The sequence below is a fragment of the Strix uralensis genome, chromosome Z (assembly GCF_047716275.1).
Source record: "Strix uralensis isolate ZFMK-TIS-50842 chromosome Z, bStrUra1, whole genome shotgun sequence".
Classification (NCBI taxonomy): domain Eukaryota; kingdom Metazoa; phylum Chordata; class Aves; order Strigiformes; family Strigidae; genus Strix; species Strix uralensis.
This window is the reverse complement of record NC_134012.1, coordinates 42,449,736-42,474,298: the sequence shown is the minus strand read 5'-3', so window position 1 is coordinate 42,474,298 and position 24,563 is coordinate 42,449,736.

Sequence of the window (24,563 nt, the reverse complement as noted above, 5' to 3'; positions counted from 1 at the left end):
GCTGCTCTTTTCCCAGCTCACGTGCTGGCGAGTCAGCCAGCCTGCCCCAGGCCTGGGCATGGCACCTTCTGGTAGTGCTCCTGGGAGCCTGACTGCAGGTTTGAGACAGCTTCTGCTGCCCCAGGGCTTCTGACTGCCCATTACGCTGTCGCACACCTGGAGGACTTTCACCTGGGCCATTGCGGTGGAGGCTGGAGCCCAGAACAGCTGCGTGAGAATTGCTTTAACTATTACTCTTGGGTTTTCTGAGGCTCAGCCTCCTCCTTTGCACAGGGTGACAGACCCTGAGAGCTGTCCTTCGCCTCGGGGACTGGGGAGCAGCCCCAGGCTGTTGGAGGAGCAGATTGAGCGTAGGGAGGGCGAAGGAGAAAACATTGGTTGGGTGAAAAGCGCTGCACGTCCTACCCAAGGTGCTGTCGGGCAGCTGACTGTCTCAGGACAAAGTGTGGGAGGTGTCCCAGTGTCACCCACGCCCCGAGCAGGCTGTGGTGGGATGGGGGTTGCCTTCTGGTTTTGTAGCCGGTCAGCAAACGCTGTCTGGAAGGTGACGACGTCTTGCTCTGTCAGCGATGTTCAGCTAGCAAACCTGGGGAGCAGCTGACTTCTGTCTTTGCTTTCTGGACATCTTCATTACCCGGGGCACGCAGCAGGAACCCAAGGTACGTTTGCACTGCAAACAGCATCCTTCTCCCTATAAATGATGTTATGCCTCTGCGGCCTGGATGACTCGTCCTTCAATTCCCTCTGGGCAGGAGGCTGCTGCTCAAGGCCGGTCTCTGCAGAGCTTCAATGTTTATGAAACAAAATGTTGATTTTTTTTTTTTTTAATTTTTCTGTTGTTCATGGGAACGGCTTGCTGTCATAGCCTGGCTGAGGTAGAGCGAGAGCATCGATTCAGGGACTGCTGCTGTTGCTTCCCTGTCATCCCTCTGGTAGAGCACTGAGTAGTGAAGCCACCAGATGAAATCTGGGGGGCAGGATGGGCTATTTATAGTCCTTTATTTGCTGACCTGCTGTCACTGCATGTGGCAATGAGGAGTACGGTGACAAAATTTTCTAGACCTTGTTTCTTGTAATTTCGCCAGCTGTTTCTCACCCTTCACTCTTTTCCTGCTTCCAGCAAGCTATGCATCAAACAGCTTTCCTTAAGGGAAAATCCCTCTGAGCCCACTGGCATCGTTCTGCCCAAGAGTGCCGTCTCTAGTATCGTTGTGCTCTTTCCTGGTGCATCCCTGTCTTCAGAGGGTAGGTGAGAAATCTTTAAACTCTTAGAAGAAGAGGCTCAAGCCAAATTTGAATCCAGGTGCCAAATCTTCACATCTTTTTGGGTGTAAATCTGCACAGGGGATTTTTGTGCTGATTCCTTCTAGTCCAAGGTGCTGCCTAGTGCAGAGGTGATGGAGAGCCCAGCTTCCCTGCTGGTCCCATCATCAGCCCTGAGCTGGCTGCTGCCGAGACAGGGATGGGCAGCAAAAACCCTTCCAGAGAACAGGGATTTTGTCCTGCGTGAGGCTGGACACTCACAAGACAGTGAAACTGGTGCTCATCCTTGTGTACAGCCACTCTTTCCCCTCGAGAGGCTGATATTGGGATGGTGGATGGGCAGGATGGGTTTTGGGTGGGTTTCAGATCTCTTGCTGCTGACTGGCTGGTTTAAGGCAGATGAGGAGAATACCAGTCAGGGAGATCATTTCCCAAAACATCATCGTGTATTTCTTTTTCAGAAAGGGTGGGATCTGCCTGGCATGTGCCAGTGCTCTGTTTTCCTCTTGTATCACCAAGGACACAGGAGACTGTCCCGGCGTGGAGCAGAAGCAATGCTTGCTGTTCCTTTAAAAGCCAGAGCCAGTGTTTTGGTCCCACAATGGTTTCTTTGCCAATGTTTTCTTTGGCCACAGCCACCAGCTCCATGTGCTCTTAGGTGAGGAGCCACTCCATGCTGTGATAGACTCTGTTAAATGAGCCTGTTATAAAAAAATCATCTCTTATCCACCTGGTCCATCTCTTCATCCCTGAAAACAGCCACAGTGGGAAGACCTGCTGTTACTACTGCCCTTGTAGCTGCGCAGGAGCATTGATTCATAGAATATCTCAAGTTGAAAGGGACCCATAAGGATCATCAAGTCCAACTCCCTGGTCCTCGCAGGACCACATAGAATGAAATCATATGACTAAGAGCATTGTCCAGGTGATCCTTGAACTCTGACAGATTGCCACGCTGCTTGCAGAAGCAGGTGGTTTGTCTTTGCCAACTCAGAGAACAAGTAGCAGTTGGGTTAAGGCAGTATGGACCCCATGTTCACACAGGCCAGGTGAGGACTTTGGGATGTCAGGGATGTATCACCATAAATCTGTGTCTCCTGACTTGGAGATGGAGGCAGCCAGGGGCAAGGAGAGGGGAAACCTTCAGCTCTCTACAGCACAGCAGCCTGGGGAGGACTTCAGGTCCCAGGGAGATTTAATGGGGCTCTGCAAAGAGCGGGGCAGCCCAAAGAGGTGCCCACCCCAGAGTTAATGGTGTAGGCTGGTGCGAGAAGGATTGGTTTATTTCCCACCGTCCGCTTCCTGTAGCAGGAGGCAGGAGTCCCGGGGGTTTGGGCACCCCAAGGGTCCTTCTGGGCCAGCTGGCATGTCATGCATTTTGAGAGTGCCTAACTCAATTAATGCCGCCTTTTCAGCTGCTCTGCCCTCGGGAGAGTCATCTTTCTCCTCTGTGTGAAACCCTTCCAACTGTGAGCTTGCTTTGCTTGCTTCCTCTTTGGTGGTACCTGTCACCTCTCCCTCACCCACTTGCCTCCATCACCCCACAGCTGTCCCCAGCTGTCCCCGGTGTCACCTGGACCAGGCCAATCCTGTCTGCTCGTCCCTTGCCCCGGCCCCAGGAGCTCAGTGGGGCCATTGGACTGTGAGCACGTTTCCTGGGAGTATTTCTGCCTTGCTCTTGGTAAAGCAGGGGGTAATTAAGTTGTGCTATGGGAGTGACCTTTAATAATAACCCAGCAGTGATGTTAACTCACCTTTTACACAGGGTGAAAGCCATGCACAGCCTTAAATCTGTGATTTCTGCTGGTGCCACAAACCCTGCTCCTCTGAACAGGAGGTGGATGGCTGTGCTGGTGTACTCAGGGGGTGGAGCTTCAGTGTCTGTCTGGGTGATCTGGGGATGCGACCCTCGGAAGTATATGAAACTGGAGCTTGTTTTGGTTTGTTTCTCCTTCTGCGTTAGTTATCGTTGCTGCTTTACCTTCTCCTGTCTTTCCCTGTGGTGACCCGCTGCAGAGCCCCATTGGGAGGGTGCGCTGTGGCATCGCTGCCTACCCCGGGCATGCTGGGCAGCCTGCACCAGTGCGGGCTGGTGGAGACACCTCCTGGGGTTCAGCAGATGCTGTCAAGATGAGCAGGGACGTTTCCTTCTAGGTGAGGACTTCAGGACATGCACCGTCATTGCATCTCCCTCCTTTTCCTCGCTCTGCTCTTGGCACCGTGCAGGGACAGTGATGCGAGGTGGTGGGCAGAGGGGCCGTGGTTGGCTTTTCCTGTGGTGCAGCTGTGAGCCCCTGTGCTCTGGAGGTTGCTTGGTCAGGGGTTGCAAGGTCTTTGCGTGCTGCCACGGGGTGCAACGAGGCACCCAGAGCGCATGGGTGCCTGGGCAGAGCCCAGGTACCTGCTGGTCCTCAACCCCCAGGATGCCCCAGCTCAGGCTTGAGCTGCTTTCTGGCTTCCTTTAGGGTGAAACTGGCCTGCCAAGCCCACCCAGCCTGGCCCCTACCACCTCAGACTGTCCTGTTCACCCCTTTTACAAACTTGTTGAGATCCAGCTTCGGCCTCCTGCAGCCTTTCCCTAAGGAGAGGAGATTGAGAACCTCTCTCTTCCCAGGGCCAGGAGCCTCCTGCTTGCCTTTCTAATCACCCAGGAGCATCCTGCTGCTCTCAGCTGGTTATGCTCAAGCACTTCTTCTGCTCCCCCCTGTTTCCTAGTATTCTTCACCCTTGCAGACACACCCTTTGTGTTTCCAAGCTCTAGCGCTTGTCCCCCTGAAAGCATCCTGAAATAGCGAGTGTCCAGATCCCTGCCACAAAGACGGCTGGAGCACATCTCTCCTCCTTTGCTATCGGTCACGGGAGTCAATACAGTCGTCTGTTGGCAGAGATGATTTTTGAAGCATCTGGTACAATTGTAATTGGTACGGATTACTTTAAATAGCATCTGCAAAATACTGCTGTCAGGGCTTGTTTAATTTTGAACAAAGACTGTAATTGTATTTATTGTTAGAGCTACTGATTTGATCGGAGGGACCTCTGGGCAGAGTCGGATTGAGAAACATTTTTCTATCTGATAGAGAATCAGGAGCTCACCTGATGCTTATAAATCACCTGGCTGATGTGCAAAGCACAAGGAAGGAGAGGACTTACTGGGTCATGCTTTGCCATCTGTAAAAGCAATGCAAGTCAGAATAACTCCGGTAAAGTCAGTGGAGACTTCGTCCAGGGCTGTGACCTGTCAAGAGAGGGAAGTACTGCTGCCAAAGGATGATCTCCACAAAGAGCCGCTGTGCCTGCGATGCCAGTGGTAGCTGGCCCTGGTCCAGCTTCAGCTGAACCAAAGTGCCTGAGGAGCTTTAGTGCCTGTCCCCTGCAAAACTGGACCAGCCACATCCCGTGGAAGTACTCTGGGAGAGGCATGAGCCCTGTCAGATGGAGCCTGAGGGGCCTCAGACCCTCCTCTGACTCTTCTCATCGAAAGTGATGGGATGGTCAAGGTCTGTGGGCTTCAGCAGGAGCCGAGGAGTCTTGTGCACCCAAAAATCAAATCCTGTGGCTCCTGCTTAAAGGTGCTGGCGAGCTTTGGTTGCTGCCCCAGGAACATGAGACACTTCACTTCCGCTGCATCCATTCCCACACAATTTCTGCTTTCAAACAAGAAATCAAAATTCTCCCTCATCTCTCAAAACTGACATTTTTTTGACTTGGATAAGTAAGTGGCTGTTGAAATTGTGTATGAACTTCGAGTTAATTAATACTTGGTCACAGTGGGACCGCTCGCTGCATTTAGATGAATGCCAAATCCAGCTTAATCCCTTCCAGCATGTGCAAGACAGGAGTTGGAGGTGTCGGATCTCACCGCAGCAATGTTGCTTCTCTTCTCTGTCTCTCTGCTGCCTGGTCTGAATTTCAGTGGGTGGTTCAGTAAATACACAAACCTTAGCTCAGCAGGGGAATTTATCCAAGCAAAGAAATAGGCTTCAGGGCCATTTGGATGAAATGCTGTTCAATAGTCACTCTTGATGAGGGCAAACCCTCACCACTGCCTTCCTCAGCTGCTGGCCAGTTGGCCCAGCTCAAGCCCAGTGTTCCCACACCGTGCGCTGGAAAGGCTTTTGGTTTGCACTTGTATTATATTATTTTGTTTTCAGCAGCAAACACTCTTGAGCTGTCTGTAGCTGGCTCCAAAGTGCCTTTTTAATATGCATCTGATGGCCAGAAGGAGAAATAAAAGTGCACTGTAGGGGCCTGTAGCCTGTTCAGGTGCCTCATGGGCATGCGGTCTCTGGTGCTTTTCCCTGTGATGACCTGAGAAGAGCTCGTGCTTTGCTGGGAGGCTTATTTTCACCCAGTGCCATGGCTAGTGGGGGCACCAGTGGGTGGTCCTTGGGGACATGGGCAAGGATGCTCCACACGTGGGTGCCATGCACTAGGGAAGCAGTCTCAGCACCGTTAAAACTCTGGCATTTAATGTGAAGGGGTGGTGGCTTCTGGCTCATGTCCTTGGTGCTGGCCGGGGCTGTGGGGAGCTGGGGCACTCCTCTTGCAGTGCTGCAGGGTTGGGGGGACGGTCCTCATGTTGCTGGCTCTCGCACAGCCTCAGCCAGCCAGGTCACATCATCCTGTGTGAATCTTCACATGTAGTTTGCAGAAGTGGTGGGATTTCTAGCTCCTCTATTTTGGGAGGTGGGTGTGGGAAGCTGTGAGAAGCTGTGGCCCTAGCAGACTCAGAAACCAAGAGACAGGCTGAGATACTTTTAACAGGAGGTTGGGGACAGTGGGTGACACAAGGTTGTCCTGGCCTTAGCAGGAAGGACTCCTCTCCCCCCGGTGTCAATCCTCCCATACTCCCATTAAATCCCCACTGTTAATTCCTGGATGCATTTTGTCTCACCTGAGGGGTGGCCAGGTTGGGTGAGATGGACATGGAGGGCTTAACCCCTTGCTTTCAGCCCCTCCAGCTCCAGGATGACCTGCTTATGTCAGGAGACTCCATCTCTCAGCTCCATGGTGCTGGTGGAGGCACGTCCACAGCCCTTCAGCCCCTCTGGTTTGGGATGGGTCCTCTCTGCAGGTGGAGGAGCTGCTCTCTGCTCCTTGCCTACCTCCCTGCATTCACAGCCTTGGCCAGAAGGTGCTGGAGGGCAAGAGCTGCCTAAAGCTTGGGCTGATGCTGAGCATCTTGTTATCTTCCCCTTTCTTCTCCTTTTTGAAGACAACCCCCTTTTCTTCAGCACCAGGAAGATTTCTTGTTCCAGGGATCAGCTTTCTATTGACACCTTGGGTTCCTCTCTCCCTTCCTTTTCATGTTACATTTCTTGTTGTTCATTCTGATTTCCCTCACTGGAAAAAGTCCCTCACCATGCTTTGTGCTTCTCCACAGCAGGGCTCACTAATCACATCATATCCCAGCACCAGGTCCCAGAGGCTTCTGCTTTAGAGAGAAAAATATTGTTGTCTAGGCACCACGATCCCATGAAGTTGCCTCAAGCCATTCTATAAAACTAAGGGTAATTTCATAAGTGATTGTGGATTTTGCATCTTGGGGGTTTACCTCTCCTCAGGAGCTGTTCTTAACCTACAGTATTTATCACAAGCAGCTCTGAGAGCTGCGCTTTCATTTCCTGGCTAGGATGGGTCACAGCTAGCAGTTTTGGGACCATCACCATGACAATGGCCAGACCCATGCGCTGAACTGGTGCATGGACTGGTGTGTAGCTGGAGAGCTTCGAGGTGTTCCTGGCCCTGGATGTGTCTGCCCCTGCACTGCGGGCATCTCCCTATCACCAGGGACAGGCAGCGTTCAGCTGCAGGCTGCCCGGAGGCACCGTTGTTGCAGATGAGCTGGATTTATTTTATCCTGAGGCAGATGCCCAAGGTAGCAGCTGCTGGAGGTGTTGAGCAGGTGGGTCACCCCTCAGGGCACCCCAATACTTGTTAAGGTGCCTCGGCTGAGAGGAGCGAAGGTTGCACTGGTGGGACTGGAGATGGGCGATGCTCTGCAGGGGCAAGCGCATGCCTTCGTCCCCTCCAGTCCTGCTTTGCTCTTCCACGTGGACGGTGCTGAGGTCGCCTTTGGTGTCCCCCATGTGGTCCCAGTAGCAGGCAGAGGGGGGGCTGGGGAGGAGTGACAGCGCTGCTGCTCATCGGTCCCTGCTTGGGGCAGCTCGCCTCGGCAGAGCCTTGTTCTTGCATGTGGTTGCAGGAAGGACAAGTCAGGTGGGATCTCTTGGGGGTTGTGAGGCACAGAGCCTCTAATCCAGAAATGGAAACCAGCCTTAAATGATGAGCTGCAAAGCTAGAGACAAATACTCATTTGGGAACACGTCGTTAAAGGCACTGAGTTCCCAGCTGGGAAGGAAGCACCCACATTGCTGTAAAAGATGGGCCTCGTTTGCCCTCGGGAACACTTGCAGATAGGTGTGGTGACAGGCAGGCATGGTTCCAGTGTGTCCTCCATGGGGCATCAGAAGGGTGAACAGAGTTACTGTGAGCACCTGCTGCAATTTGAAACAGGGAATGTAGTCTGAGTCACTGGGAATGTTTGAAAATGTTAAACCGAACACTCTTTACTGACACGTGTTGGTCCAACTATCAACTCAGTCCTGTCAGTAAGATGAGCTGTTGAACTGCTTTGCTGAATCATTTGCCAAATTGGTCCTCAAATGGTTTGCGTTTAGAAGCTGCTGGGGAGGTGATCATGCCGTTGGTAAGTGCCACATCGGTTATAGCCTTGTTTCAGCAGAGCTGCTGCCCTTTTAGCGCGAGGTGCGGTTGGAGCCGTTGTTTCACAGCCAGGGAATACCGGCAGCACAGCAGGAGCTGAACCTTGTCATCGGCATTTGCTGTGTATTGATTAAAAATGACCAAAGCTTCCTTTCCCGGAGCACCAATCGCTGCTGCTTCGGTGCTCCTCAGGGATCAATGGGCTGTTCAGTTGTGAGTCTCTGCCTGGAGTTGCTCAGCGTGTCTTTCCACGCTGCCCCGTGTGTGTGGGGGTGTCCCGTACCGGGCTCCATGGGTGCCCCCGCACGGTGCTGGGCTCTGTCGGGGTTAGGGCACAGCAGGCTCCGGGCTTATCCCTGCTCCTGCCGTACGGCACTTGGAGAAAGCCTCGGGCATTGCTGCTTGCTTGTGCTGACCTGCAGCTGCGGGTGGGTGACAGGGGAAATATTCCGGATTAGCACCTGGTAGAGCTGCAGAAGTTCTTGCTTTGGCCCTCTGGGTGGGGGAGGCACAGTCTGCAGCTGTGGGTGCTTTCGGGAGGGCACTGGTGGGTCTGCACTGGCTTGTTGCTGTCCGGATCTGCCCCTTTGTGTCTCAGGTTCACCTTTTTGCACAGTTTGTGTATCTCTTCCTCTCCTGCTGTGCTTTTTACCTCCCTACAAGGCTTTCACCTGTGTCCTCTTCCATTTCTCCTTGCAACCAGTTGCCAGCTGCCTGCGCTGCTGCTATACCAGCGTCATCCCTAGGCAGCCCCATATGCTGACCTGCTCCATCCTGGTTTCGGAGCTGTTGGGTCAGACCCGTTACTGAGTTCACACCACCAGTGCCCAGCCGGGGGCCGCATCCTGCTGAGGAGCTGTTCGTGCAGGCTTCCCTCCCTCCCACTGCAGGTCCACAATCAAAGTTATGTTCTTTTCCAGGTTCAGCCCTCCAATACCTAAATTTTTCATCAAACCCCAACCACCAAAGGAGGGGGGAGCCTGGTCCAAGTGCTCAGTGTCTGCAGGGAGCAGCTGCAGGGATGGAGGTGTGGAGGAACCAGCCAAAGCCCTGGGAGCCGCAGGGGATCCTGCCCAAGAGCCAGCAGATGCAGATGACTCCCTGGAAGCAAAGGTAGATTTTCTTGTACACCTACTGCTTGCGTTGCCTCCCCCAGCTTGCCACCAAAAAGCCGTGCTTGTGCCCATCCCCCTTTTTGCTGCCCTGCTGTCATGTGCCCTGAGGGCGGGCTGGGCAGCAGGGCCAGTGGCTGGACACGGGGCTTCTGGGGAGGGAGAAATCGGATAGCTTTGCTTGGAGAAGCCCTCTCAGATCCTACGGACCTATGCTGAGTTTGGGGGTTTTTTGGCTTGTTTTTACACTGTAAAATGAGGCTTTTATCTGCATCATGATGTGAAGGCTTCCAGTTTCCTTCCTGTATCAAGCTGTGCCAAGTACTGTGATCTCCATGTACCACCTTCTCAACCCCAGCTGGAGCCGCCTGTTTTTATGTCTCTGCCTTCACCCGAAACCTGCAGTATTGCAGGGATGGCCACAGAGCTGTCTTTGATAAAATGAGACTTTGCAAAGTCATTGTCTCTTCCTCCTGGCATGGAAAATGGCCTTTGGTCTGCTGACCTTCCTGGTGAACCTCGGTGCTTTGGAACTCGACGTCCATGCTAGTGGGAACTGGCGCCTTGTTCTGCATTGTGTGGGACAGAGGCTGCTCCTGGGGCAATAAAAAAGGATGCAGGAAAGCATGGGAAGTTCTGAAAGCACTGGCGTTGGCATTAAGTTCAAGGAGAGGGGTTGCATCTGCTCACATCCAAATATCGGTCATTTTAACATTATAACTGCACATTTTTTCTGAATCAGGAGAAATGATACCCTGTAGACGTAAAGAATAGTGTGGCTGAATGTTTTCAGATAGAAGGGTGGAATCATCTTTATTTCCTGCTTTGTTGCCATGTATGCAGAAATAAAGCAAAGAAATTCAAGTAGATATGGCTAAGTAGGATCCAAAAGTGCCTCAAAGGATATGTCTGGATTGCAGCTTCATCTTCCGCTTGTGTCACTGTACCACATAACCTCCCTGGGGAGGTGGGAGACCATAGGCCTAGGAAATATGCGGGTTAGAATCTTTGGGAACAGGCGCTTGGCAAAGCTTTGCTAGGCTTGAAAATGTGAAGATGAGAGAAAGAGCATTGAATCTTCTGATTCTGAGCTTCATCTACCGGGGAGGTGTAGCCTCTGATTAGGTGTAAAGATGTCCCATAAATATTCTTGCAGATTCTGCTGATGTCAAGGCCCCAGCACAAAGCACTTCTTCACGTTACTGAAGAAGCAGGTATTACTACATTTCAAAAGCACTCACAAAGCCCTCGCTTATTAAATTAGGGATCAGAAGCCCAGGGATGAGGTTCCTTTTGAAAGATGGCACCTCTGAGGTCAAACACCAGCTCTCAGCTGCTGCAAGACAGAAGAACACCTCGGCTGCCTTCTTCAGGAAGGTGTTGTTCAAGAGAATGACCTGGTGGAGATCCTCAGCTCTCCAGCACTGATGGCTGCACGAGATGAAACCTAAGCACTCTCTGAAATGGAATAGTTGTGCCAAGTCCTTATTTTCCTGGTTTTGATACTTCTCACTTGCAGCTGTGTTCCTGTTTTTGTCATGAAGAACCTAACCTGTCGAGGCTTGGGGTTCTGGGCACATTCCTTGGGCAGGAGTGAGCGAAGCTGGGCTGGCACAAGGGTGCAAAATGCCCTTGAGGTCTCTGCCAGGACTGAGGGCTCAGTGCACTCAGCTTCCCCATGCAAGCTTGTGCGTAGGAAGTGCAGATGGAGCCCGTGTCTCACCTGTGGGTGGGCTTGGACCCACTCTCAATGGATGGCACGGACATACCCATACTTGATTTGCACCCAGGTCCCATCTCAGCTGCTCCTGGCTGGATGAGGTGGTGGAGCCTGCAGCAGAGTGGTCTCACCCAGACCAGCCAGCTGCTTACTGCAGCCCATGATGCTTGTTTTCCAGTTGCTGCCATCCACTGCTGCGGAGCTGGAAGGTGCTGTGGAGACTCAGAGCCTGGTGGGGATCAACAGACTGATGCAGTTTGTGGAGGCAGAGCCCGTCACCTTGGGAATGGAGGAGGTAAATGGGAATCTATCTTGTGCCACGTTTCCAGTGTGGCAAGCAGTTATGTAGCCCCCCTCCCACTGGTGGCCCTCGATGCTGCTCGCAGAGTGGCCTCACGTCCCTCCAAGCCCATCGCACAGCGCTGCTGAAGCAACTGGTCACTGGAGAGGCCACGCAGGACATGTCGTAGGGTTGACCTGTGCAGCAGCTATGGAGGGCATTATTCATCTTGTTGCTAATCAAGTGGTCAACAGGAAATTTCTGCAGTAGCTTTTGCTGTAGCATCTTGAGAGAGCGCAGCATGCAAATCGGAGAGAGTGAAAAGCATCAGGAGTCAGATGAGCTGGGCTGGAGTCCTCCCTCCCCAGCTCTAAGGGCTTTCACCTCCGAATACTGTGTTTTTCTTAAGGCAGTAAAAGGTGCTTTTAAAGGCAAGTTCTGCAGTGAAGAGAATTTCTTGCTGCCAGGAGACAGCCCAAATTACTTTAATATGTAGTGTATTAATTAATGCGTTAATGAGTGAGTATGGGAGAAAATTTTTCCCGTGGCCCCTCCACTGGTAAGTGGAATGGATACAGGATGAGATTAGGGTGATTTTGCCTGTGTTTGAGGAAGAGCCCCCTCCAGCCACGTCTGTACTTCGCTCCAAGCCATGGCTGCTCTTCTGCATCAGTTTCCATGCTCGACATCTTGATCTCTCCTCGCCTACCTCCAGGTTTTCGATGTCCTGCCGCTCTACGGTGTGCTGCAGCCAGGTGAGAGCCAGCGGGTCATGTTCACCTTCTTTGGCTACACAAATATCGTCGCCCATGTCATGGTGCTGTGCAGGGTGGAGGGAGGCCCGACCTATGACATCGTGCTAAGTGGAGAGGCTTCGCTCATCAGCTACCTCCTAGACATCACAGAGATCGACTACAGGCTGCAGGTACCACACGCTTCTCTTGGCCGAGGTCCTTGTCGTGAAACCATCACCGGCGGGTTGCCACCCACCTAGGGCTAGGGCTCTCTCCCCTTCCCAACTACTTTGTTGGCTCTATGGCTTGGAAGTACAACCTTGGAGTGATATGTCCTGCATTCAAGCTGGTTTTTAAAGGCCATCTCCACCCCCCTCCAGCTGGGAATTCCTCCTCCTCAAGGTAACTAACAGCACCTCCTGGGGCAGGCAGGGTCCCAGTGGTGATCTCCAGAGGGACGTGCCCCCAAGACATCCATCTGCTGATCCACTCCTAAAGCCTGAGGTCCAAGGAGGTGCTCTCTTTTGATGTTCTTGATTAATCAACAAAATAAACGAGGGAGGAAGTTAACTTGGGCTTCCCAGTCACTGTAGCTGGAGAGAATGTCCTAGAATAATCCCCACTTCTTTTTGGTTAAAAACCCCACAGATATTTCCAGCTGTTGCCCTGTCTCCCATTTTGCTGTCACTGCAGGTGCTTTTTCTTCTGCAATGTCTTGATGCCACCTCCTTTGTTCCAGCTGGGTGTGAGATGACACCATGAGGTGCAGAGAGCTTGTCTCCTCCTTGGTTTCCTTATGACTGATCTCTGTGGTTGGCATTGCCCCTCTGCATGCCGCCATCAGTATCTGTTCCTGTGTAGGGCTAAGGGGTGCCCTGTGGCGGTGGCTTCCCCAGGTTAACCTGGGAGACTCAAATGCCTGTACCTCCTCTGCCTCTGCTTTTCTCCTGTGTTGAGTTCATTTGCTCGCATCCCAATGAAAGCAGAAGGAGGTTCCCAGTATCAGGCCTGTGTCTTCAGCTTCCCACTCCTCTGTCCTCTCTTCAGCTGTTTAACAAAGTCACCGAAGCAGAGGTCACCCTGCCGAACAGCGGGAAGATGGGATTCACCTACGTGGTGCTAAGGCCCAGCGCAGGCACCGCAGACAGCCCTCTGCCCGGCGTGCCCCTGGTCCTGCCCAGCACAGTGAGTACGGAGGTGGCGCGAGTGATGGACCCTGGCTCTGGGTCAGGCTGCCCAGCAGGGGGTTGTAGGGGAAAAAAACCAAAATTAAAAAAAAAGAAAACAACCCACAAAAGCAGACAGGAGAGACAGGGCTGCAAGCAGCTGCTACTGGGAGGCAGGGAGGGTCAAGCAAGCGTGGTCCTCATCGCCCTTCACGGCCTTTGCCGGCGAGTGACCCTGCTGTCACACAGCAGCCACCGGCCAGAGGCACCAGTGCTTCGGTGGCTCTGGGGACCCCAACTGCTGAGTGCTCCAGCTGTGCGGGCACTGGGGCCACACTGTGCCGGCTCTCCTGAGAGTCACCTTTCCCAGGGTGTGTGATTGGACAGGGCTTACTCCTTGTCCCTGCCTGTAGCACACCCTGCCAGTCCCCTGCCAGCACTGAGCGGGACTTAAATGCTCTCACTTGGGCATGAAGCTGCTTTGCCAGAAATTGTAGCAGCCCCTGTACCGGTCCCCCACTCCCCCAGCTTTGCTGCTTCGCAGCAGCTTTGTGGGGCAGTGAGGGGGCCAGACAGGAGCAGGGCTGGAACAGTGAGGAGAGGACTTTGCAGCATCTCACCATCCCAACTTCTCAGTCCTGTGTTGCTGTCTTTGGGCTGGAGCAGCATTCCTGTCTAGTCCCTTTTTGCAGTGGGAAGAGGAAGCCAAAGGCGTTCACATTTCCTCATGCCTGTCTCCTACAAGGGGTGACACACTGATGCCCTCTTCCTGCGAACTTCCAAAGACCCAGCTCTGCTCAGACCCGCGCAATCAGTTGCTGTGACAGCCCCATTGGCACTGGCAGCTTGGCAGGGCTGGCTTTTGCTGCAGCTGTGTTCTGCGCTGCACCAGGGGCTCAGGGGACCAAGTGGCAAGATCTGTCCCGCTCAGCAGCTTCTCCCTGCAGCGTGAAGGGGAGTGGGGAGCCGAGGGTCCAGCCCAGTGTGCAGAGGGTGAGCCGAGGAAAGCTGCGGCTGTGTCCCGTCACCCCAGGCTATGTTGCTGTCTGCTTGCATTTGCTCTCAGTCTGGCTGGCGGGAGCCTAGCCTGGGGCTCAGGCAGCTTTCTGGAAGCCTGGAGAGGAGGTGCCCTTCCTGGCAACACCTTCCCTAGATCTTGTCCTAGTCTCTGCTCCTGCCTTTCCAGAGATGCATGTTTGCAGGTCACCGTGAGTCTGGATAGGCTCACGCACCCCCGGTGTAACCGCACAGGCAGGAGGTGTGTGGTTGGGATCATTTATAAGGGGTCAGGCCCTTCAACACCAGCCTGGGAACCGCTGATGTGCTGTGGCAGGAGCTGCTGGCCATGCTGAGAGTGTGGGCACTTCCCTTATTTTGCATAGTGGCTGGTAAAAGAGCTTTTATTTCTTCAGTCTGGCTCTTGCTAGCAGAGGGTAAACACCGCTAGGGGCAGAGCTGTGCTCATGCTGAGCAAGGGGCGGTCTGTGGGTCTGTCCTGGGGGAGTGCATCCCTACGAGCCCTCTGAAGGACCTGGTGTAGGAGACTTCAGCTTCTGGGTACAAGAAAGCTAGAAGGCGATGTTGTCTGATACTTTCTTATATATGAGAACCTGCCTTCTCTTCTCGGTGTGTCTGTCGTCTGAGCCATCCCTCCACCAAACCCTCTTTGGTTCATTCCCTCCCTCTTCTCCCACACCCTGCAGGGTTAAGTTGGACCTGGCCAGGAGCAAGTCCTGAAAGTCTATTACCTGCCAGGAGTGCCTGGAGCCTTCTGCAGGACTTTCCAGATCCAAGTGGGTCACCTAGAACCAGAAGAAATCTCCCTGAAAGGAGAGGGGACCTTTCCCAGGATCTACTTGGACCTGTCCAGGAACATCAAAGGTGAGCACGGCCTGTCTGCTCCCCAGGAGGATCCCCTGTTTCTCCTCCATGTCAGATGCCCGTAGGGCAGCTCACACCTGCCTCCATGGAGCCTGGAGGTTTCAGGGCTGTCAGACCAACACTCAACCCCCCGGTTGGTTCCTGAGGCTCTGGCAGATGAGCCTGTATGGGCTTTGCCCCAGGAACCATCCTGCAGAGCTTGCCAGCATGTGTCGGAGTCCTGGGAAGGTGGTGGCTGGACAGAAATGCTCGGGAAAGCTGAGCACACGCTGGCAGGGATTTTGGCAGGGTTGGATTTGCGTCACATTGCAGGGGATGAGATGCTCCTATGTGGGGAGGAAGATGGGTGGGAATGAACATCAGGGTTGGTAGAGGAAAAGCAGCATCTACTTTCCATACATTGCTTGAGGAGGGTGTTTCTGGGAGAGGCCAGAGTCGAGGAAGTGGGGCTTCCCAGCTTAAATGGGAATGGCGCTGTGCCACGCTTCTATTTGTGGATGTTTTCTTCCTTCAGGAAATGAAAAATATGAGAAGGTCCTCAAGGAGGTGATAGAAAAGATGAAAGACAGCCAGAGAGAGGAAGCAGTTGTTCTGGGGGAGGCTGTGGCCACGGAGCCACCCCCAGATCCCTTGGATGCCATGGTGAGAATGGCTGCTGCCCCATTTGACACGTGCCTCCCTCCCCCGGTGTCATTTGGTCCCCTGCAGCCCGCAGCAGGCTTCCCGGTGCCCTGCTGGCACTTGGGACCTCCCTGCCCATGATCCTGCATCAGGACACCCAACCTGCCCATGATCCTGCATCAGCTCAGCATTGCCCCCAGGGCTGCCCCAGGGAGAGATCCTGAAGACCCTGCTCAAGTGATTGAATTTATGGTACTTTGGGATGGAGATGTAGGTCATCACTGGGGTATTTGCTGCTCACAACCCAAGCCCTGCCAGGTTTACAGAGCTTAATAGCAGCAGCCTGACTGTGCCCTGGGACTGTGCTGCCAGGACTGATCTCTAAGAGACAGCAGCTTTATCGTGGCTCCCTTTACAAGAGAGCTTTTGTCCAAGCTGCTTTGGCACTGGCTGGGGCCAGGCAAAGACTCGGAGCTCTGGAAGGTTCCTGGCTTGTCTGTCTGTTTGTCTGGCCAGATCAGCTTTTATAACAGTGACTGGGCAGGCGAAGATACTGGAGTTCATTGCCCTTGAGATGAGGCCCTGACTAAGAGAGCAGGAGGTGTCACAGACACTGAGCAGCAATACAGAAGGACCCCATCACCCCTCTCAACACAAGCAGGGGGGAGCCTTGGGAAGGACCGTTGCTAACCAGCCACTGCCTTTCCTTCCCTCAGCTGGACCCTCAGCTGCAGATGCAGATGGAGCAGATGCTGATAGAGGAACATGCCCTGGAGCAGCAGAAAGCTCTCACCTCTGGTCCCCCAGAGGCCACTGCCTTTGACCAGCACGCTCATCAGAGGCTTCTCAAGTTAGTAGGGCCTCTTGTACCCTATCTTCTTGTGCCCCAAGGGTAACACCCATCAGTGCACCCCTGCTCCTGAGAGGTCCTTGTGTCTGCAGAGCTGGGGATAGTGGGGACTTCAGAAAGGGTCTGATCCTGGTAGTTTTGACATGCTCCCTGTGAGCAGCTGAGTGTCCTCACTTCCACAGAGCCACCCTGAGCTTTGGAGGTGCTCAGCTCCCCACAGGCTCTGGGTCCTGCTCTTAGGGCTGAGGGGGTCCAGTGCAGAGCATCAAGCCCTTCCAGAGAGCACCAACACCATCCCTGCTGACCAGCTCTGAAAGAGGCAACTCAGAGCTGGCATCTTTGTTCCAGCTAACAGACCACACTGAGCAAAAAGAGTAGGGAACTGCAGAGGTTGACACACCCTTGACAAACCCTAAATCAGGTGGCTTGGATGCTGGTGGGACTGCAGGACTTACCTCGGTAACTTCCCTCTGCTCCTTCATGAGGAGGCACAGGCATGGTAGGCTCCAGTTCAGGAAGATGCTCTGCAAAACTGATCACGTATGTGCTTTCCCAAGTGTGATTGCTCTGGAAAAGGACCCTCCCGTGAATCTTGTAGGTGTTGATTACTGCATTTGTCGGTGCTGCTTTGGGGACAGATCTGGTTGCAGAGCAGTGAAGATTTCCTGTGCAGGCGAATCTTATGACAAGGTCCTGAAGCCATTTCAGGCTGGGGCTGTACACCAGGCTTAGCAGTTTCATTGAGACCAGTGGAGGTCCACTGGACTTATCTACAGTGGCTTTCTATAGCAGAGGAGCTGTGACCAGTATTCATTTTAAACTAGTTTTATTTTAAGGTCCCACTGGTAGGTGATAAAACCTAGGTCCTATGCTCCTCGTGACTTACCAAAGTCTTACTACCAGGTGGTCAGGCCTTGGGTTTCACGGGCTTGAGTTGAGTTTTTACAGCAGCGAATCCAGAAATATTCACTTTATTTGCATCTTCCATGCTCTTGGAAATGTAGCCAGGCTGTGGTTTAAGGACTGTCCTTACTCCTCCTTTCAGAGTTGAGCTGCCCGAGTACCTCCTGGACTTTGGGTACGTGATTCTCGGTAACACCCCCACGCACGTCGTGAGGATCACCAACACCGGGCAGTTCCCTGTGTCCTTCCACACTGATAGACGGGTCCTGCGTGACGCAGGTAACCGGTGCTGGAGAGACTTCACGTGGGCTTGAAGGAGCTGTCTCTGACAGATTAGCTTAAGCCACTAGACATGGGGAGTTTTTTTGAGTGCTTGTGTGTATAACTTTTTCCTCCTTGGGACCCTCTGCCTGGTGCTTTAGAGCCTGAGTTCTCCTGGCCAGCAGTGCTCAGAGACCCAGCCTGCCTGTGCCTGCCCTAACACTTCCCTGCAGGGGCTGGATGGGCTGATCGCCTTGGTCACCTCTCAGCATCTTCTGCTCTTGGCTACCATGAGCATCATCTGATGGGCACTCCATGGGCTTGTGTTGCAAACAGATGGACGTTCTGTGGTTTGGAAGTGCTTTGTTTAAAGTTCATAATGCCATAGCACTTCTGTTCAGCCTTTATTGAGAAGACAGCCTGTGAGGCCCTCTGTTGTATCAAAATAGGCTTTCTAAACAGGCCTTGACATAAGGCTGCAGTACCAGCAAATGGTGACTCGCCATGTCTGAAGGGTGATCAGTTGCCTCCTCTAAATTGTTTTTCAGGGAGTACCATGGCATGGGGGAATCTTAGTTGGAAATTCTCCTTTGGAGAGGTCTGTGCATCCTTCCCTGGGATGCCTAGTGAAGGCATGGTTGGAGCTCCTCAACTGAGATGTTTCCTTTTTACCATGTGGGTCTTGGATTCTGACTGTGAAAGCCCTTTCTCCTTGTATGGTGACAAGGGAGAAGGAGCTGCAATCTTCTCCACAGGTACAAAGGGGTCCTTCACAGAGCTGCCAGCCAGGACATATGGCCTTAACGTGCTTGTGACACATTCATGTCTATTGTGCATCTCAGCTGCTTTATTTTCATCTGTTCAAGGTTTCAGTGTGGATCTGGACCACGTGAAGCACCTGCTCTGCTGCGAGACCAAGGTGTTTGAAGTGCGCTTCGACCCACAGAGCGCCAACCTGCCACTGGGAGAGGTGGACGTGCTCCTGCCCATCAAGGTACCTACGGCGTGCTTCCTCACCCCGCTGTGCCCGTGCACCTCTCGGGGCAGGTGGAGAGTCAGTGACAGGGCAGGAGCTGCTTCTGGAGATCGGTGCTGCTAGTGCCCAGCAGGCTGGGGAACAATGGCCGTGTCCCTGCCAGGGCGCAGGGCTGTGCCCGTTGGGGTGGAAGGTGCCTGCTTGCTCCCCACTGAGCGTCTGTCCCCTCCACAGGTCACAACGCAGATGCATCCCTCAGCCTGCAGTTCGGCACCAGGGCCAAGCGCAGCCTAGACATGAGACGGTCCAGCTCTGTGGACAAACTCAGCCTGCGGTCCGTCAGGTCCTGAGGCCAGGTGAGCGCTGCGGCGGGCAAGAAGAAGACAGATGGCCCCACACCCCAATCCCAGAAACAGCATCTGATGGATCTGACAGACTCCCAGGTGAAGCACGATCTGCACTGGTTAATGCCTGGGACCTTTCTGTTGCCTCTGAGAAGTGAAGGGGCCGCTTCCAGTGGAGGCTCTGTGTCACCCAGAGCCTGGTGCGGGGGTCTATAGTGCAGAGAGCCAGCTGGGCAGGCTGGGCGTGGCTCGGGGTGGGAATGAAACCCTGTGCTCTGGCAGAAAAACTCTACGGCATCTTAACAGATTGTTGGCAAAGTGCAGTCCTGGCTAACGTGACTGCAGCAGTGGGCAAAGCTGCCGGGTGCTGCGCTGGGGGCTTGCGAGCTTGGGTCTCTGCTGGCCACGGATGCACCCTCCAGCATGGTCCCCTGGAGCTGCTGGCCTGCAGTTTTGTTCTAGTCTCCTGCTAGTGAGAAACCCCAGCTCCAAGCCCAGCAGTTGGAATTGTTTGGGGGTTTCCAAAGTGGTTGATTTTTCTTGTGGTGTTCAACATTGCAGGGCTCATCAAGTTCTCACCTCTCTCCCCTTCCCTGCGTTCCTGCGCAGCGATGGCTGAGCATCAGTGGCAGCACATCAGGAGAGCTGGGCTTTAGGAGCTGCGTGCTGCCCGAGGACCTGCTGGTGGCCATCCTCTCTGAAAGGCTGCATGTACGTGGGGTGGGGGCAAATGGTACGGTCTTGCTACAGAGAGACAGGCAGCGAGGTACAATTCAGAGAGGAGGAGGGCTGTGCCTGCTCTTGGAGGAGTCCTGGGCTGCGTGCAGGGATCCGTGGGTGAAGCTGCAGATGCCATAAGTTGGCAGAGCGTGGGGAAAGATCAGAGCTTGTCTGAGCTGCTGCACTTGGAACTGTGATGGCTGGTGATCTTTGACATCAGGCTTTAGTGACTAGCTGAGAGCCCAATGCGTGCAACAGCTGACTTTCTCTTCCTTTTCGACTTTATCTGCAGCTGAGTGACTGCTACCAGGGAGTGGTGTTTGATGGCCTGGAGACCCCCTTTGCACGCGACACGGCGTCTGCTCTCCTCTGCCTGATCAAAGCTGTCAGAAATCGGCCTTACATCTATTTTGTGAACCTGTTCCAGGATTATGCTTCTTTGAAAGCCAGGGAGATGGCCGCAAAAGAGCAGGAAGGTGAGACTCTTCGTCTCCGTAACTCTGAAATCTTCTCTCTCAAGCCCTCAGCCTTACCCGTGTGTATCTGGGTTACCAGCAGAACTTGCAAGAGATGTTTTTATTAATCCTTCCACCTTCTGCCTCGGTGTAACCAGCACTCAGCTCACAGCTGCTTAAAATTCAACAATGCTGAGGCTGACCTCAGTCTCTAACATTAAAGCCTGGGCACAAGTGCAAGCTGTTGTGGCTCAATAACTAATCACTGGCCAGCTGTCCACAGTGCTGGTGCATGTGAGCCAGGCAAGGCATGGGAACTCACTGGCCAGCGATAGTTTGGGGGCTTATCTGAATTCTGAAGCAGGGATGTGAGCTCGCCAGTATCTCCTGGCAGGATGATAGGCTGGGTCAGGACAGAGTTGTGAATCCTGGCAGCTCACCCAGAGCAGCAAGCTCTGCTTGCAGGCACTGATGGTTTCTCCTTGGTCTGTGCTGAAGGACAGGAGTGGGAGGAAGCTGCCAGGAGGGAGAAAGCACGTCTCTGGGAGATGGAAGAGGACGAGTATGATGCCCTCACCGAGGAGGAGAAAATTCAGTTTGATAACAGTATACTGCAAGTCCAGCGTGAGAGGAAGAAAAGGTCTGTAAGCCTTCAATGGGTGCCTCCCCAGGATAGTGTCCCCAAAGGGTTTCCCTGCTCCGGAGACCTTGGTTGTGCTCAGAGGGGTTACCAAGGCCAAAAGCATTAATTACCAGCAGCACAAGGATTGCCAGTTCCACCTCCCTGGTTCCCAGCAGAGGAGGGACCTTCCTCCGGTGAGATGAGAACATCTTCTCTCCGTTTTAGTGGTGAGCCCTTCGGCTTTGACACTGGCTGCAGGGAGCTGGGCTCTGTGCTTCCCTTGCCACAGTGCTTACAAGTGTCTCTAAGTTAATTATGTTCGTTCTCATCTTCATCGCCCTTCTTCTCCAAACCAGAGGGGTTGTGGTGTGGGTTGGTGTGAGGCGCAGCTGTGCTGGCTTGGTTTGGATCCCGGCCCTGCTGTAGGTGAGGGAGGCCCTTGCACTGCTGAGCTCCCAGGGTTTTCCTTACTGAGTGACACCAGCCACAAAAGCTGGTGTCTCTTAGGCTCACCTTCAGCTGCAGCAGCAGGTGAGCCTGGGAGAAGCTCTGATCCAGCAAAGCAGCCCTGTTCAAGAGGATACACAGGATAAGCTTAAGCCCCTATTAACCTGTGGTGGTTTGACCTTGGCTAAATGCCAGGTTCCCACCAAGTCGCTCTATCACTTCCCCCCCTTCCCCTTTTTTCTCAACAGGGCAAAGAGGGGAAAGAAAATAACCAACCCTTGTGGGTAAAACAAAAGCAGTTTTAATATAAGCAAAGCAAAGCAAAGGTCCGCGCGTGGAAACAAAAAAAAAAAAGAAAAAACCAACAGATTTATTCACTACTTCCCATTAACAGGCAATGTCGGGCCTTCTCAGGAAGCAGGGCTCCAATACGCGTAGTGGTTGCCTCGGAGGACCAAGGGTGACCCACCCCCTTCCTCCTTTCTCCCAGCTTTATGACTGAGCAGACTGAGCAGATGTCATATGGTCTGGAATATCCCTTTGGTCAGTTCGGGTCAGCTGTCCTGGTTGTGTCCCCTCCCAAGATCTTGCCCACCCTGTCCCACTGTGGGGGGGAAATGTCGGAAAGAGCCTTGGTGCTGTGTAAGCACTACTCAGCAGTAGCCACAACACCAGTGTGCTATCAACACCCTGCCAGCTCCCAACATAAAACACAGCACCATGAGGGCTGCTACAGGGGAACCAATCCTGGCTCAGCCAGACCCGGTACATAACCCCTGCCTGAAACTTGGGGAGGGACTTGCTTAAAGCGAGCCTGTGTTTCAGCACTTCTTTCAACCCCAGCTGAAGTTTGTTTCCCTGGGAGGAGATCACTAGGGCTGCTTCAAACTGTGATTTCCAGGACAGGCAGCACAAGTTTCCCATGGTCCCAGCTGGGCTCCAGCAGGAAACCTGGTTGTTTGGAGCCTGTTTTGCAGGAGGGCAGTTACTGCAGCCTTTGCTTTCTGATTGATATGGCTAGTCTTGCTAAGGAGCAGGCTGTGCCCAGGGAGAAGGGCTAGATAAGCCAAGTATTGGTGCAGGGATAAGCAGGTGTTAGTGATTTGTGAGCTGGTTTAGTGATTTGTGAGCTGGATATTGAGAGCTTCAGGCTCCAGTGTGGAGCAATGGTGGATCAGTCTTTGGCAGCATGCTGGAGGTGTCCAGGTGGACCTTATTGGAGAAGTAGTGCAATTTAGACCTTGTGACAGCAAAGCCTAGATTTGGCTGGCCCTGGAGGTCCCCTCCCACTTCCCTCACTTTGGATGTCCCAGCCTCCCCAGGTTGAGAAAAGTCCACAGAGCTGGTCTAACAGTTGTGCCTGGCCTTAGGGTCAGTGAATGAAGTGTGGGACCAGCTAGGATTGCAGCGAGCCCCGATTTCTGGCGGTGACTCTCGGGGATGTTTTCTGTTTGTCTTGCTGAAGGAAGATGGAGTGGCTGGCTCGAGAGCTTGAGGAAAAGCACCGGTGGGAGCTCGAACGCTTGAGGGAGGAAGAATTGCTGAAGAAGTTGTCTAAGTGGGCCAAGAGAAAGCTTGGAAAAGACAAAGAAAATGCTTCAAGGAAGAAAAGCGAGCCTGGAGTCAGGCAGGTGGGTGGTTGTGTTTATAGAGAAGAGTGAAAGCCCTGGGGACCCGCCTGCTGAGCCGTACCATTCCTGGTGAAGCCAGCAGCCACCTGCAGTGCTGGGGGTGAGTACCTGGCCATCAGCAACACACGGGGCTGTACTGGGAAACAGCAGCCAGTGTTTGATCGTGCTGCTGCTTCACCAGGGGTATTTTCGCATGGGTTTGTTGGGTAGAGCTGTTCTTCTAGGGTCATGCTGCCTTTGAGTCGTGGCTTCACGTAACTCCAAGCCCTAGATAGTTTTAGTTCAGCATTTCTCCCCGTTCTGCATGTGACTTACACCTCTGAGCCATGACCCGCCTGGGATGTGGTGTCTTTTGCTACCTGTCTGGCAGGAGATACCACCAGGCCCTTTAGGTATTCATTAGCAGCCAGACTTCCCAAAGTGTCAGCCAGACACAGGGATGGATGCTCAGCACACCAGAAACGTGCCCGGAGGACTGCACAGGAGTAAGGAGGTGTCTTAAGTTCCCTGTTTGGGTTGGGGAAGCTGTTCTGTTTCTCAGCTGGTTTGCAGGACTCCTCATCAGTCTGGCACTGGGGAGTTTAGTTTCAGTTGAGCTCAGCTGGGTACCAGCTGTGTTCTGAATTGGGATTTGTAGAGCACCTAGCACAGGTCTCAGATGAGGCGTGGGGTGCTATTGCAAAGATCGCCGCTGTCCTACAGCATTTGAGTTGGTGCTTTGAAATGCTCACAGCTTTTTCCTGCTCCTCCTGCCCAGAATACGAATGCATCCACTAGCAACACCAGCGCATCCACCGGCAACCTGTCCAATGTCACCGAGGGGGGAGAGAAGAAGGGATCTGCAAAGGAGCACCCTGACTCTCTTGCAAGTAACAAGGAAGATAAGAAAAAGCAGAGCAAGGCTCCCCCGACAGAGGCCTGCCCAGTGGAGGTTGTGCAACCTGCAGACCCAGAACAGAGGGAAACCAAAACTGAGGCGCAGAGTGACAGCGAGAAGAACTTGGCCCTGAGGCTTAAGATCTACAAGGCATCACAGAAGGATGTCACACACATTTTGTCATCCTGGGACAGGGCTCAGGGTATCCTGCTGTCCCCTCTGAACCAAGAGGTGATGCAGCACCAAGTACAAGGCCAGCGCCAGCATTTATCCAGGCGGAGGAGCTGAAAGGACAGAGAGAAGGAGCATCTAGAAAAACTGAAGGCTCTTGAGGACTCCAAGTTATCTGGGCTGGAAGGGGAAGGTGCAGAAGGGTCAGCCAGGGGCCAGGACATCGGGGTGCCCTGCTTGGACATCCAGGTGCTGAGCTCTGCAGATGTGACTAGGGCGATCCTGGAGAGTGGCAAGCTGCCAGCGGCAGAGCAGGTAAAGCCCGTGTGAGGCTCAGATGCTGAGCCTGCCGTGGTCTGGGCCCTGGTGCATTGTGTCCAACCAGGTGACAACAGCACAGAGCCTTGTTCAGGACACTGATGATGTTCCACGATGGCTTCACAGCAGCCACGTGGCTGGGGAAGTTCTTGCCATCCCTCAGATGGGTGGAAAGAGGGAGGGCTCTCTGTTAGAACATCCTCTCTGTTTGGAGAGTTTCCCAGTCTGGAAATCATTAAAAATGGTCCCAGGGCAGGGCAACTCCTGGTCATTGTTTCCTTCAGCCGAGTCACTCAGAGCTGAGATTTCTCTCTAGGTCCCACTTGTAGGTCCTGGCACTGCTCTGGAGCCTGCCCACCCCACTGGGTATAAAAAAGCACTGTACTCCATGTAAATAAAAAAACCCATTGCCAAAAGCTCAGTGCCTTTCAGGAAGTGTGAGGATGAAGGCGACGGGAGTATAAACAGGGTTTTCTCTTATGCTT